Genomic DNA, 13,921 nt, shown 5'->3' on the forward strand with positions numbered 1-13,921 from the left:
CATCGAGCCCCACCAGGAATCCATCAGGCCCCGCCCGACATCGAGTCTTGCTCGATATTCATCGGGCCCCGCCCGATACAAATCTATCAGTAAAATGCGATAGGCCTCGCCCAACACACTCAACAGGCCCCGCCGATATACATACATCATATACAATAGTCACACATACAGCTAGCATACAACCAACAATAATCCATGGGCCAACATTCGTGCCTTCGACCTACTAATCACTAAGAAGAGACTCACCTCAATCCTAGATAACCAAAACGCACGCGCACCTGCTACCGGGTTCCTCACACTAAACATAACCAAATTATCCCTAGTCGATAATTAAGATAATTCTCCATAATCCAAGTTCCAATTCATATTCTATCCTTCAAGTGGGTAAAAGTCAATTTCACCCTTCCTATATCTGACTGACCCAAAAACTTATGGACCAACTCCCAAAAGACCCAAGGACCAAAACACCCAAAAAGAGGGTTTCATGAGTACGCCCTATGTACTAGACTAGTATGCCCCGCATACTTGCTGCTGATGCTCAACGTACAACTTGTCAAAGCAAGGAATAGGGACCCATATTGTAACATCCTGATGTCCATGTACTTCTAACTCTATCATGTCATGATAATTGGTCTAGTGGTTGCAACCTTGGGGTTTAGACATGGCATGCTGGAGGTACCAACACGATGTGTCTAGACATTAAAAGACGCATGTTTTGGCTGAGCAACATTGCATGTTTTCCTTATGGACACGGCGTGTTGACCGCTGTGTGTGAAACCCTAGTATTACGGGGTTTATTCCCTTATTTAAGGAATATGAGGGCTAGGGTTAGTCCACCCTCAACCTCCATCTTCCTTCTCAAGCTCAAGAAGACACCCCAATCTTTTCCTCTCCCATTTGTGAAGATATTTAGTGTTTTGAAGGAAGAAGGTAAAAGAAGGAAACAAGGATTCAGCTAGCAAGCATCATACTTCAGTGTAGCACTCTCCTGGACCATTGTAAGTGTCTATGTCCCTATTTTTATCACACATAGTCACTAAATATTGAGATATGTCCCCTTTTCTCTTTGTTATTGTTTGATGCATGGAGGGATCTCATAAAGTTTTCAACTTTATGAATCTCCAGGTCAAGGAGACCTAGTAGTGGCTTGGATATGGTTTCAACCAAAGTTTTGATGCCATGCATAGAAAGTAGGTCATGAATTCCCTTTTTGACCTAATATGGGTTCAAGACATGCATTGGACATGCATGTCTTAAAAACCACAAATCTTTGGAATGGTTTAGATGGTTGCACCACTTTTGGAAGGAAGGGACTTTAAATCTTAAGGATTGAGGACTTTATGGTTAAGCTCTTGCATGGTTAAGTATGTAGTTTGGATTTTTGGACCTTTTTTTGGTCCCAAAGGATAAAGTTGGAAACTTTATACTTCCTAACTGCATTCTTAGTCCAGATCTGAGCCTTGGAGCTCTTGGGGTCGAAAAGGCAGCTGGATATCTTAAGATGTTGGGAATCTAGCGAACACGGCGTGGTGGCTGAAGTTTTCCCGTCTGTGGAACTATTCGCGGAACAGGGCGTGGTAATAAGGGAACACGACGTGTTGGGTCAACCCAGACTGTTGACCTTGTGTTGGATTAATGTCTAAGTCCATAACTATAATTGGTAAGACTTGACCCAACTCGGAATGGTCCATTTGGGTTGCATGGCATCATGCACTTGGATAGACTAAATGAGAGAAATAAGACACTTATGGTTATTAATATATTATAAGTTCTAGTATATTAATAATAAGAATAATAATATTTAATTAGTATTGATCAAGAATTAATCTAGGATTAATTAAGTGATCAAAAGAAGACTAATTAAATATATGGGTTGATTGTGCAAATCATCCATAACTTATATAGTGGGCCAAAGCTCCATGGATAATCAAGTTGGGTTAAACCCATAAGATGCTCCATGGATGCTCCATGGATGCTCCATGGAGGTTACATAACCCAGGGGTCATGGAAATGAAAGGTCATGACAATTATGGTTTATAATGTGTAACCCTAATTGTAACACACTATATAAGCATCATATTATTCACCAAAATCGACACTAGTGTGTGTAAAAGAAGGGCTAGCAGATTTCATGAAGTGTAGATTTCTCTCAAGTTATTCCAAGTGTATTTGGTGTTGTGTGAACCATTTGAGGTGTCACACTTGAGGCACTAGGCACTCAAGCTTCATGAAGACATTCTACATCAAAGAGGTATGTATTCTATCTTGTTATATTCATTGTTTTGTATGCTAGATTAGGATAATACCTTGGATGTTCATATTTGTATGTATAATAGAGAGAACATAGATCCAAGGTATTTAGGGTTGCATGTACACTTAGGAGTGTTAGAATGCTCAAAACCCAACAGTGGTATCAGAGCCAAGGCTTGTTTTCTTGTTATACTTGCAAAAGTAGCTAAAAAATCGAGTTTTGATGTTGTCTGCCCAACAGACTCGCCGAGTCCATGAAGGGACTCGACGAGCCCAAGGCAAAATGCATCCAACTCACCGAGTTGGTTCGTGCACTCGACGAGTTGGGCCCCCACACAACATATATTCGACTTTTTTGGCTGGAATTGGACTAGAACATTACCCTAAGATATTTTTGGACTTATAAACTTGTTTTTGATGTGGTAATGTTCATGCTAATCCAATTTCAAAGATAATTGTCAATAGATTCATGTTTTGTATTAGTTTAAGGTTTAGACTAATTACATGAAAAAGTTTGATTTAAATTATCTTGTTCTTATGAGTTGCTTAGATTAATAGAAAGTTATGTGAAATTGTTGTTTTCAATCCAAATTAATCTAAGAGTTGATTCTAAAATGTGTTTTTGTAACTTGCCCTCAAGTTATATGAAAAGTCACATTTAAGTTTCATAAAATTCATAAAAGTTGGCAAAGGTTACAAAATGAAGAGTCTTGTCTCATTGAATGATTTTATGACTCCATAACTTGTCCACAAGTTACAGAAGTTCAAGATTCACTTCATTAAGTAATAAAATGTAACCTTAATTAATTCCATAAGTTATAAAATAAAGAAAAGTTAATTCTTTTATTAGTTTAAAGTCTTCCATAACTTGTCCTCAAGTTATGGAACTTGAAGAGTTTTTGGATTAAAACTACTTTAAACACATAAGTTATGGAATTAATTAGTTTTGAATAGTTTCAAAACTTTCCCTCATGTTTTGGAATTTGAAAAGTTTTCTCTTATGAATACTTTTATTCCAAGTTAGCCCTTAGAATTTTAAAAGTTAAAATTCAACCCTTATACTTTATAATATTATAAGTTAATAATATTTATATATATATATATATATATATATATATATATATATATATATATATGTATAAGAGTAAAGTCAGTCTTACCGTTAGTAGGCCTCATTCACGAAGCCGGTCTATAAGGGGGGTATAAGGTTACTGCCTATAAAATGGCAGTTTAATGGGTGTCCACTCTCACCCACCGCTTCCTTGACCGGTGGAGGGTCGTTAGCCGAACGGGTAGGACAAGGACTAGAATTCTCCCTTCATTAAAAGTATTAATGATAAATACTAAGTAACCAAACTCTTATTAATACCCAATCATAGTTACTTAGGAAAATGTGAATAAGGTGCTAATCCATGAAATTACACTTTGCACTTTGTTTAAGTCGGTTAGTGGAGCGTGTGTGGTTAACCGGTACACTAACTCGTATTTAACAAGGTAGGCAGCGGGTAACTTAATGTTTTATATAGTATCGATGGAGCGTGTGTGGTTAACCGGCACATCGATTGAGGGGTAAACACTTAAGGGTACCAAGTAATTTGCATGGTTACTTCACACCTTGTTTTGTGATCCTCGGCATCCCAGTCACAAAACTTGAAGGGCACACTCGAGATTGAAACATGCCATTGAACAGTTCAATGAATCTAAAAAGATCTAGGAGTTTCAAATCCAATTAAAACCTAATAACACATTTCGTTTATCTTGGTGGAAATTGGTGAATCGTCATTCACTTACCTTCAAATATTTTATAGCTTGGATTACGACATCCCTCTTCTAAGTTATAAAATAGTTTGTTGGGTCCTAGCCTTAATATTTCATATTGGGTGTTATATTAAGGACTTTAGATCAACTATCTTGAATATCTCCCAAAAGATGTCTGGTTTAGACATTTATGATCTTCCCAAATCTCTTTAAACAAGATTTCCTAAATGAAGATGATGTCCCATGGAAATCATACTTCTTTCACCTCCTCCAATTATTCTCCCTATCCCACAAGTTCAAGGTCACTCAAGCCCTATTGGCAAGGCAAGGTCTAGGTGTGATCACATCTTGGAGATGAAGTCACATACTGACAAGCCGGGAGAGTTGGGTGTCAAAGACTTGAGAAAGTTGGTGGTTCAATCACTTTCTAAGTCACATAGTGTCACACCCCCAAACCTGAACGACGAAAACGTTTGGGGGCGGAGGACTTCATGTAAGTATCACAACACATGCAATATAGTAATCCAAGTACAAACAACCATTTCATTAATAAATATAAGTTTTATATAAGTGTTTAAACATTACATATTCAAACACCAAAGTAGGTACAATAGAAGACAAGAGTTGCTGTACGGTACTAGGTAGTCTTCTCAAGAGCTTCAGGAGTGTACCTGTCTACTGGATTCCTGAGAATACAAGTTATTTGAAAAGAGTAGATCAGCATTTAAGCTGGTGAGTTCATAAGTATTTTAGTTCTGTAAAGTATACTCTAGGTTCTTTGGAAAAGTTCACTGGTTCCTCCAGAAAATCCTATATTTCCTGAGGTGATAAACTGATAACCTCAATAGTTTCCCTCTGTAATTACTTAGTTTATATTAATTATGTATAACCTAATATCGAACTGACAGTGAAATGGGTGTATCTGCCCTAAGCCCACAACCAAACAAGGAACATGAAGTAAGGCGGAAGTCACACATTTCACTGTCAATCGGATATTACTTATATATAACTCTGATGTAATAACTAAGGACTTATAGAATTAACCACTAAAGGTCTTTTATGTTATACTAGTTTACAAAGATTGAATGACTAAGTTTCATTTGATAAGTGGTTTAATTCCATCACCCGTTTCATTTGTAAAAGTGGTTTAATCCCATAACCGTTCCATTTGTAAAAGTGGTTTAATCCCATAACCATTCCATTTGTAAAAGTGGTTTAATCCCATAAACCGTTTCCTTTGTGTAAGTGGTTAAATCCCATAAACCGTTTCCTTTGTATAAGTGGTTAAATCCCATAAACCGTTTCTTTTGAAAGAGTGGTTTAATTCCATAAACCGTTTCATTTGTAAAGTATTCTTAGTTATATATGTTCTATGGTAAAAACCTTAGTATTAATCCTGGAAAATATTATATTATCCATAATACTGCCTTGTGGTTTTAAATGTTCAAAAACAGTAGTACAAGTATATTTACCATACTTGATTTCATGATACGTAGCTTTTACTGTAAGTAAAAACTACAAAAGGTATATTTGGTCGGGATGTAATTATCTTTTCTTACTGTTTTAAGAGAAGTATATTACTTAGTAATTCACTCATTGTTTTATCCATGTGAGTTCTATTAACCATACTAATATGAATGATATGCCTGCGGCGACGTTCTTCAGGCGTCGGAATGGAATGATATTTGACACCCTAGGCCTGCCGGCCAAACTGTAGCGAACAGTAGAGGTGCGGGATTGTCAGTCCCATATAGATCTCCCTACAAGAGATTCTGGTTAATAGGTCAGGACTTAAAGTCGTACTTAGATAAGTACACCGTGAAGGGTCTCACAAATTTATTGTTTCAACGAGATTTACGATTTATTATTACCCCGTGATTGCTAACCCTGGTACTCTGTATCGTACCTTTGTTAATGCAAACCCAGTATGATGTATTATTACCCCGTGATTGCTAACCCTGGTACTCTGTATCGTACCTTTTGTTAATGCAAACCCGGTATGATGTATCTTTACTTCTTTAATATGTTATTTGTATATTAAAGGCATTATACATATCCTGGTATAGATAAATGAATTGTTGGTAATTTCCTTGGAAAGTATACAGTCGTGAATCATACTTGTATATTTATTTTGAATCATAAATTATACCAATTATAATTTATATGCTCTAATCTAATTAGCATGATTTCTCATGGATGAACACTTTTGCTCAGCCCGATACAAAGGTGGTGATACCAAAAGGAGTAACCTTTTGTACTCATATATGTATAATATATATATAATTAAGAAGGAAACGACCTTCGGACAAATAACACAACCTTAACTCCACATCCAAACAAGGAAAAGGAAATAAGATAATTCATTAGTCCTAAGCCCTTCAAATCTTATTTATATATTTATACATATATAAACATGATTTTTGGCATTTATAATTTGAAATAGTTTATAAAACATTTTTCAAAGAATTTAACGGAGTTTACACGACTTTATAGATTTAACATGGCTTTAAGTCATTTTGGATGTATTTGGTAATTCTTGAAAGCATACGGAAACTATTTGCGTGATTATTATCACATACAATTAACACAATTTAATATTGTGTTAAACTTGTATTCCCCCTAAAAAGCATTTAGAAACCATTAAAAATGTAAATTATAGGGGTATGAACTCACCTTGATAAGCGGTGATTCGGGCAGCGTTTCGTTTCCCGGAAAATAGTTTGTTTGACGAAAAACCGGCTCAAACCGGGCAGAGTTTCGACAGGAGAGAGGATGAATTCTCGAGAATTACGGGGCTCCGGGGCTTGCTTTGGGCTTTGGATGTGATACCGGGGCCTTCGGGGGTCGTGAGAAAGTCGAGGGGGGTGAAAAGGTGAAAAATGGTTAAATTTGGGGTGAAAAACTCTTCAAATGCGAGAAGGCTCGCACCCTTTATATAGGGGTGCGAGGGTTCGGTCCAAAGAAGACAGGTGGCGAGGGCGAGGAGTCAGCAGCACACACGTCAGACATGCGAAGTGAACACGGGGCGAGGCTTCAGACGTGGAGGCTTCTGAGTGGTCCGAACTTCGGTCCAATAGGAGAAGGCCACGAGGGTCCGCAGTGTGTCTCATGCGATGGTGTAAGCTTCTTACTGGACCGCAGCTGCAGTGCAATCCGATGGTGACACGACGATTTGCGGTCCTATCAGAAGGTGACACGTGGCAGCCTCACATGCGAGGGTGACGTGGCAGAGTAGTGACTATGCGATTTTTCTCGGTTTTTGAGCCAAAAACTTCTAAAATTCATAACTTTTGCATACGAAATCCGTTTTGACATTCTTTATATGCACGCGTAGGTAAAATTATACTCTACGACTTTCGTTTAGACTTCGTCGGCTAATTTTGACTTTATTTTTAATATTATTATTTTTAACAGACCGGGACAGGAAAATCCGTTAAAAATTCATAACTTCTTCATCCGACGTCCGTTTTCGTCTGTCTTTTTACCGTTGTGCTACTTTTGACGAGACCTTCGATTCTCGTTTAAGTTGCGTCAACTAAATATCGATCGATTTATATTTCGAATTTTTAGCTGTCTACTGGTAAACCGAAACTTCGAAAAATCATAACTTTCTCATACAAAGTCAGATTTTAACGTTCTTTTTATGAACGTTCTCGGTTTAACATATTCTACAACCTTTATTTAGATTGTTAAGTCTAAAAAGCCTTTTATCAAAAATTTGCTTTTTTACACTGAACAGTGTTTTGCCGGTTTTATCGCGGATTTTCGATTGGTCATAACTTCTTCGTTATAACTCGGATTTCAGTGTTCATATTTTTGGAAACCTTGTTACAAACTCTACCACTTGGTTAATCCCAATTATGATTATAGATCAATAAATTTTTGACCAAAATTTGACTGGTGTCACACATAGTTAGTTCCTTTAGGACTCCTATGAAACAGACTATGACAAGACCCTTAATGATCTTATCTATTTGCTAAGATCAACTTCCTAAAACTTTATGGACATTGACAATGAAGACACTGGAAATCCAAAAAAACATTTTCTTCCCAATGGAAAGGGATCGGCCATAGTCAACTCGGTTGACCAAATGGTAAAGAGAAAAGCTAAGTCTGTAATAGTCCCGTGTACCATTACCAAAGAGTCCATATGTTTATATTGCCAAAGGAAGGGGCATTGGTTGCGAAGCTGCCAATTTTACCTAAGGATGTTTGACTCTACTTCAGGTAAAAATCCACTATTTAACTCTGCTAAGTTTCTATTATGAGATTCTTGATACATGATGTGACTGGGTCACATGTTGATGTTTTAAGAATCAAAGAAAAGTGAAGAAACTTAAAGAAAGAATACGCTGAATCTGATCGCGTAGATGGATTTCTATCGCATAGTTTGAAGATTGGATTATTGAGCTACTTCTTAGGAGTTATGATATATTGCTTAGGAATAGATAACAACAAAGTTTTCATGCTCTTTTGCATTGTAAGGATAGTTTTTCCGCAAAGTTTTAAAAATAAAAGGAAAAATGATGATTTTATTTATTTTAAAATATCCTTACAATGGCATTTGAGGAAAAATTGTTGCTTATATGATTCCATTAATGACAAGAGTGGAAATATGAAATTGATTCTTTCATTTGTGGTAATGTCCAAATTTACCAAATAAGGAAAGATCCTCATCACCCAAGTTTCAATTGGACCAGAACTTGGAATCATGCAAGTTGTATAGCATGATGAATGAGAACTTTCAAGCATTGGAAAAATTAAGACTAACTACTTGTTCACATGGATGTGTTGAGTCAAGTAACGGACTAAGGGATCGAGTACACATTCGTGTGCACTGATTAAGTCCACCACAAAAGATCGATAAGATTATTCGTCATAATTTACTTAAGCTTAGTAAATATGGTTATACTTACAAGCTTAAGTGTAATTCTAAGACATTGGAAAAGGGTTCCAATGTATAACAGAGCGAATAAGAAGAATCAAATTAGGCAGAAGGATAAAAGTTTCTCAAATCTGAAAAGATGGGAGAGTACTTTAGTATCATGTCATATGATCATCTTAATGATTAAGAGACCTTATCGCAATTCATTCTCTAAGTGCATTCTGATAGCTAAAAAGAGGAGCTAGAATTGTTGAAGTGGTCAAATCAAGAAGATGAGTCATACTTCGTTCCAATACAAGTCTTAGAGTCATACTCCAAGATTGTAACTTGAGTGACATGTCTTAGAGAAGGTTTAAAACACTTGTCAAATTGGTAAGTTGTGATGTTTTGGATAAAACAGAGACCAACTAAGGCCAATTGTATGAAGTGTTTGTCTTGATTAGAATCCGCACTATCTCTTGGATGTTTGACAAGGAAGTTTTATATGTCAAGAGGACAGTGGCAGTCCTAAAGGTCTTGAAAGCCTCAAGAACTAATCTAGAATAAAACCTAAAGTTCTTCACTAGCACACGACTTGAGGTTCATAACCTATCGTGTTGACATATTATGTGCCCATTCCAATTAAAGTTTGCTTTGCATATGAGTTCTTAGAGTCCTCAATTGGTTGCACAACAACTTGGAAGCAATGGCAGGCCCTTGAGCTACCAGGTGGAAAGAAATTAAGATTGAGTTCAGTCCATATGAGCTTGGATTTGTCATTATCCTTGTCACGTGACTATGGTTTTGACAATTCACATGGATAAGAACACATACACCATTAAATCTAAGGGTCATAAGGTTTCTCTCCGATTCATGAAAATGATGGTGAGGAAACACTTCCACCAAGTAGATTTTAAGTAGATAGCAATCTTTGCATTCTCAAAGTCATTAGTAGAGCACACTAACATGGACTTATGAGAAATAGCAAAGGTCTAAACAATTGAGACTATGATTACAACATCCATTTTCATAGTTCTGAAATTGTTTAGATACACCTGTGAGCTATCTAAGATAAGGTGTATAATTTTTGATAAGGACTTATCAAAGCAATCTAGTCTCAGAAATCTAAACTTTGGTAAGAAAGTCAATAAAGTATTGATTTCTAGAAGTTCAGTTATTTTTTGGATACATGTCAAAGCTAGTGGGAGCATAAGTGTTATGCTAATAATCATCATGTTAGTGGGAGCATGATAATTATGATAAAGGTTGCAAGTTAGCAATGTTAATTATAGAAAACAAAAGGTTTCAATTGGGAAAAAGTTGTTTTGCTATAATTAAGGGAGAGGAAATTATACTTCATCTCAAATCTATAAGCTTAGATCGTGAGGTTTTAATCATTTAGTCAAGGATATATATATATATATATATATATATATATATATATATATATATATGAATTTCATGTTGGAATGGCTCAACATAAGGAAATCCTGCATATAGGTCTATTATTTGTGTTCTAAAATTCGATAATGATTACGGCATCCCTTTTCATAATCTGAATTATGAGAACTTGGCAAATAGAAATGGAAATGTTATAGCAAAAGACTGGTTTAGTCTTTATGTGAGACATCATGAATCGTGTCCCATATGCTTCGGATATTGGATCGATTACATGTGCTATATTCATCTGTTCTAAAATTTTCCAAATGCTTGGGGCATTAAGAAGTGAAAAGGTCTAGAATTGGATATGACTAAAAGGATTAAACAATTGTCGAGGACAATCTAAGGTTTACCAAAGATTGGTTGCTCAAGGACAGTTGGAAGTATATTGGTAAGTCTGGAAGGACCATATTGATATAATCTGTAAGGAGGCAACTCTTGCTTAGAAGAGATAGTCAAAATGGAATCTGGAAATGTTTCAAAATTATTCAATCTATTTAAGATTAGGAAACTTAATGCAGGAAGGATGTTTCCAAGGAGATGATCTCCTTTGGAATGCTCTGTAATGGTTGTTGTCAAGTCTTTCTGACTTTGTGCGTAATCGTTACAAGAGGATCAATGCATATAAGTTTAGAATCTAACAAATTTCAGCAAATGGCATGAATTTGGAATTCTTGCATTTGCAGTAAGGAATTGGGAATGTGAAATGAGGATCATTGGAGTTATGTTCAGTTGATCTATTTCACAAAGTAAAGATCATAGACAAACATAGTATGCATACTTGGTGTATGGCATGACTAGTGTTTAGAAAACATAGTGTACCTGCTTGGAGCATGGGACAACTATTGTTTTAAATTCAAGAATAAAGTTGATAGCTGAAACAGCATATAATGAATAATGTGTAATCATATGGTAATAAATAAAAGGTGTTTTATTTATGTTCATAAGTTCTGAGACCATATTAGATTCCATTATTATTTTGTTTCATTTTGCATGTTTTGACTTCCAGAATAAACTAGGTCAATGTTCTGGATGACTAAGTTATTCAAACCATCCATAGTCGGTCATATGTTGGAAGTAGATATGAATCAAGATTGTCATGGGTTGGTCTTGTAGAGGTCTAAGATGTTGGACAAAGGGCTACAACACTCATGAGTGCTCATAAGTTCTGAGTATTGGATTCAACCTGCGCTCATTGGAACCACTTCATGGATTTTATCGCGAGTGATCATGAGACGTTATCTTATATTCTTCAAACCTTGAGATATGAGTTGTTACTATGAGTTGATAGTACATTGATTGCACGAAAACGCATTGGTAACTCGATGTTATAAAACGTGCCTTTGTGTATGATTCAACAAGTAGGAGAACAAGCCATATGAGTCGAAGTTTATCCATTCCTTTTACCTTCAAGATAAAAGCGATATCTGTGGGCCCCTCGATGATTTGATGATGACAAATGGAAGTGCTCGGTCGGGCCAGGACTGATTTGATTTGTTCAATTAGTCAGTCGTCATAAATTGGAAATCGGGAAACAACAGATGGATAGAGATAATGATTTATAATCCATGTATCAGTCCATATGATATCTAGAATGGAGGAATATATGATCCCTTATCTAATGGACAAGTCAATGACAAAGGTCAGAGTTCATCTACAAGGTCAGAGTTCGACAGAAGCTTTTGAGAGCTACGATTGCCAGTCGGTTCTTGAAGTCATACGCAATGATAGTTTAGACTTATCCAAGTGAGAGACTGTTGGATTAATGTCTAAGTCCATAACTATAATTGGTAAGACTTGACCCGACCCGGCATGGTCCATTTGGGTTGCATGGCATCATGCACTTGGATAGACTAAATGAGAGAAATAAGACACTTATGGTTATTATTATATTATAAGTTCTAGTATATTAATAATAAGAATAATAATATTTAATTAGTATTGATCAAGAATTAATCTAGGATTAATTAAGTGATCAAAAGAAGACTAATTAAATATATGGGTTGATTATGCAAATCATCCATAACTTATATAGTGGGTCAAAGCTCCATGGATAATCAAGTTGGGTTAAACCCATAGGATGCTCCATGGATGCTCCATGGAGGTTATATAACCCATGGGTCATGGAAATGAAAGGTCATGACAATTAGGGTTTACATGGTGTAACCCTAATTATAACACACTATATAAGCATCATATTATTCACCAAAATCGGCACTAGTGTGTGTAAAAGAAGGGCTAGCCGATTTCATGAAGTGTAGATTTCTCTCAAGTTATTCCAAGTGTATTTGGTTTTGTGTGAACCATTTGAGGTGTCACACTTGAGGCACTAGGCACTCAAGCTTCATGAAGACATTCTACATCAAAGAGGTATGTATTCTATCTTGTTATATTCATTGTTTTGTATGCTAGATTAGGATAATACCTTGGATGTTCATATTTGTATGTATAATAGAGAGAACATAGATCCAAGGTATTTAGGGTTTCATGTACACTTAGGAGTGTTAGAATGCTCAAAACCCAACACCTTAACCATTGACTTTGATTTTGACCAATTTTGACCTTGAGGGTATTTTGGGTATTATGGGTTTTAATGGAATTAGTCATTTGATGGTTGCAGACATTTGAGTTGAGAGCTGAGATTAGGATTCAGAACTTATCAGTTTTATGCTGCTTGTGAGGTGAGTTCTCCTCACTATATTTGCGGTTCGAAGGCACCAATGTCCGCCCTTTGGTTTGATATCATGTTTTACATGCTAATGTATTGTTATGATCTGTTAGATTGGTATCCTGATAGTTAGGATGTTGCTATGCTTAGTGATCTATAGATCTATGTGTTTGGCTGTAGAATATTACATGATTATCTGTTATATGTGCACATGGTTGGTCGGTGGCTGAGGTTTCACTGCTTTGTGCGTAAGCCAACAGGCCGGAGCATTCCAACTCGATGGTTAAGGGCCTAGGGTATTCCATCCCGAGGATGATTGGACCCATAGTATGTTGGCATTCCAACCCGATGGTTAAGAGGCATGGGGTATTCCAACGCGATGGTTGCTTGGACTCACAATATGGGCTAGCTGAACTAAGCCTCATCTGAGGAGGAAAGCTTGCAGCTTGGAGTGGTAAAGGTGAATGAGTTGGTCTACCCAATTGCCACACCCCAAAACCGGAACGGCGGAAACGTTCTGGGGTGGATGACATCATGTCAAGTATCACAACACATGCATTATAATAATCAAAGTACAACAACCATTACATTAATAGTAATAGTTTTACATAGTTTACATTACAATACATCAAAGTAATACAGGTAATAATAATAGGTGCACCTTGGTGCTAAACTGTCTTCATCAGAAGCTCCGGGGATGTACCTGTCTAAAGCTGACCTGAGAATACAAGTTATTTGAAAAGCGAGTATCAACATTTTTACAAATGCTGGTGAGTTCATAAGTATTTAGTGTCATTTTATTCAAATAACTTTAATAAAAGTGGTATTTTTAGAGTATCCAATAAATTAGAGTCCTTTCCAGAAAATCCTATATTTTTATTTAATCAAAGCAGTCTTCTACCAAGACTGGACGGAGTTCTGTGGTAAAAAGTAGTTTTCCC

Source organism: Lactuca serriola, chromosome 7 (genome assembly GCF_051521515.1).
Source record: "Lactuca serriola cultivar US96UC23 chromosome 7, Lser_US96UC23_V15, whole genome shotgun sequence".
NCBI lineage: Eukaryota > Viridiplantae > Streptophyta > Magnoliopsida > Asterales > Asteraceae > Lactuca > Lactuca serriola.